We start from the raw sequence: 3,379 nt of genomic DNA, 5'->3' as shown, positions 1-3,379 counted from the left end.
AAATCTTGCTTAGTGCAGTTTTTATTTTAAAAATGCTAATAATTTTTATTGTTTAAAAGCCGCTACACACATTTTTTTAAGGGGCAAATGGGGGGGGGGGGCTCAAAAGTGATATTTACGCTCAACTTAGTAATACCAGCACATGCAAATGTGGTCTGGTATTACAAGTCAGGTGCAATGATGATGTGACCTCAAATTCACATTGCACGGAAGCAAGAGCATGCCTCCATCGGCTCCAATGGAAGCACAGCGAGAAAACTAGCACAGTGAAGGAGGTACATCATTTTCATACATTATGTTATTTATTTATTTAATCAATCTTTAATTCAAGTCATAAATCACCCAACATTGCAAATAATGTGTTTGCACAGCTCTTCTGTCACACTTGGTATTGAGTCTTGAGAGTGAAGCTCTTTTGCTAAGGTGCAACTATGTACAGGCTTTTGTTTATGAAAATGGGCTAGTGTAGATTTTTTACACTTAGACATAAGGGGCCAATTAAACATATAGGAATTGGTTACTGGCACCGCAGGCACACTGAACAGGATACAAAGGTGCAGGTCTTACTGGAACACAGGACTGGTAACTGGCACTGCAGGTACCTCAAGACAGTATACTGGCACCACAGGCACACTGAGCAGGAATACAGGTAACACCCATACCCATAGTAGCTGGTATCTGAACACAAACTTGGCATAAGGTTCAGGAGCAGCAAGGCTTGACAGTCTCTAAGGGAGTATAAGCGAGGAGTATTCAGAAAATTCAAAAGTATTTAGGTATGCTCAGGGACTACAGATGACCAGTTGTACACATAAGCTGTGCAAACAATGATAGTTCAGGAACTGCAATGGGCAAGATGAGTTCAGCACAAGGAGAGTTCTGAAACTGTGATGAACATGATGAGTTCAGGAGCTGCAGTGGACAAGGAGTGTTCAGGAACTATAATGAACAAGGAATGTTGAGGACAAGGACAGTTCCGGAACTGTGATAAACAAGGTGAGTTCAGGAAAAGGAGAGTTCAGAACTAGGAAAGTTCAGGAACTGTAATGAACAAGATAAGTAGAGGACGAGGAGAGTTACAGAACTGTGATGAACAAGGTGGGTTCAGGACAAGGAGAGTTCAGGAACTGTAATGAACAAGGTAAATTCAGGAGCTTTTGTGTAGAAAGTGATCAAGTTATGCAGGTGTCAACAGGAAGATCCAACTAGCAGTGTTATTATCCCTATGGTAGGTATAATCCATAAGGTAATCTGGATGTGTGATCAAAAACCAGGCAAGGTAAATAGAAAATTCAGTAGGTCAGTTTGATATCATGCATCAAAACAAGGGATCACACTCAACTGGAAACGGCAACAAGCTAAGAAAAGAAAACAACTAAAGGTTCTTCTAGGAGAACCAGATGTACAGGCTGTGTAGACTCAATGTCAGGGAAAAGACTGTTTAGCCAGACAGGTTTAAATAGTCTGTCTAAATACACATTACCAGCTGGCAGAAGGTGGAGCCAGATAGCCTGAGAGAAAAAGCAGAAAACCAACAGGAATTCATCAACAGGTAGAGACCAAGGGGCCGATTTATCAAGCTCTGAAGAGAGCTTGATGCCCCTGTTTCTGCGCGAGCCTTCAGGCTCGCTGGAAACAGCAGTTATGAAGCAGCGGTCTTAAGACCACTGCTCCATAACTGGTTTGCTGCCTCTGAGGCTGCGGTCTTCAATCTGCCTGATCCTATACGATTGGGCTGATTGACATCCCCTGCTAGCGGCCGATTGGATGCGAATCTGCAGGGGCGGCATCTGGTGAACTGCTTGTGCAATGATAAATGCTTACAGCGTATGCTGTTGGCATTCAGCAATGTCTGTCAGACATGATACGCTACAGCGTATCATGTCAGACAGATATTGATAGATTGGCCCCCAAGACTCAATGTGAGCCTGACATCTTCAAAAAGATTTGAGTAGAATATTTTGTAGACAGGTATCGATAGATCAAACAGGCATAATAAATACAGGAGAGAGAAATCGGCAAACCCAGAACCTCAAAACATGCCCTTTAGTAAAGAAGGGGAATAGAACTGCAGTTCATCAGTTCCTTATGTTCCAGGATTTCTGCATTTCTATATTACTATGCTTTTTTGAAGGCTAGATTATTCCTTTACATTTAAATTTTTTGCACGCGTTATTTATTTCACATTAAATTTACTGTATGTGCACATGTGTTTTACACATACCTTTTTTTTCTACCAGTATTATTTATTAGGCAGTGCATTATAATGTAATATGTGCATAGACTTTATATTTAAAAGTTACACGTAAAATATGTTTTTGTAGACTGCATCATCATTTCCTTATTGTTATAACAGTTTGTATTAATTATATAGGTTATTAATTGCCTTTTCAGAATATGCCCAGGATAGTAGAGTTCTAGCTGAATAAACTATTATAAACTATTTTACAATTGTGCAGTCCGTGACTACCCATGATACATTTTCTAGAGATATGTGCACACTAAAAATTTGTTTAGTTGTTTATTTTCAGATTTTTCCTAGCGTTCAGCTTAACTGAATTTCATTTATATGGGCATTTATTCAGGCCTAAATATTGGATTTGTATTTGTTACTGTTATTTCCAATAATACTTTTAACAAATAATTTTAACAAAAATGTTACATTATAGAATTTGAGCAATTTAAAGAACTTTTACAGAACATAGAACTTGCTGATTGAATTTGAGTCAGTGACTAAAGGCTGTGACACACTGCAAGCGGAGCGGCGCGCAGCATGTACATGCAGATGTGTGCGCTCAGTGTGTCCTGCCTTTTCATCTCTGAGCACTCTGCTGCCTCAGGACGCGTAGCTGAGCGCTCAGAGATGAAATATTTGAACTTCAGAAGCGATGCGACGCGGAGCGAAGCAGCTGCTTCGCCTTGCGCCGCATCGCTTGCAGTGTGTCACAGCCTTTACTCACAAAGGCACAGACATCATACAATTGTATTTTCCTGTAGCTCTTTTCTAAGTGATAACAAATGTCTGAGCAACCCCTAGTCTCTCACCTCCCTATACTTAATTAAGGCTTGATTGAACAAGCCTGTATGATTAACATTTAGTGCCTGACTGGGTGTTCCTAATATCAATTGTTAGTAATACTACAGCAGAGTAGTATAGGGTTTGATTAACACATGAATGGTCAGACCTCCTGTACATCATTACAGACAAAGGAGATGGTTAGCTGCACAATTGTACTTTCTTTGTCCGTTTTGGCTGATGATGATTTTACCAAGTCTGCATAAATTCTGACAAAGTTGTTTTCATCCAAAGCTGAATGCACATCTCTAATTATTATGGGCTAAATTACAAGTGGTGCCCTGAAGTTAGTGTACAATATTG

This window comes from Bombina bombina, chromosome 3, assembly GCF_027579735.1.
Source record: "Bombina bombina isolate aBomBom1 chromosome 3, aBomBom1.pri, whole genome shotgun sequence".
Lineage (NCBI taxonomy): Eukaryota > Metazoa > Chordata > Amphibia > Anura > Bombinatoridae > Bombina > Bombina bombina.
This window is presented reverse-complemented; position numbering follows the sequence as displayed.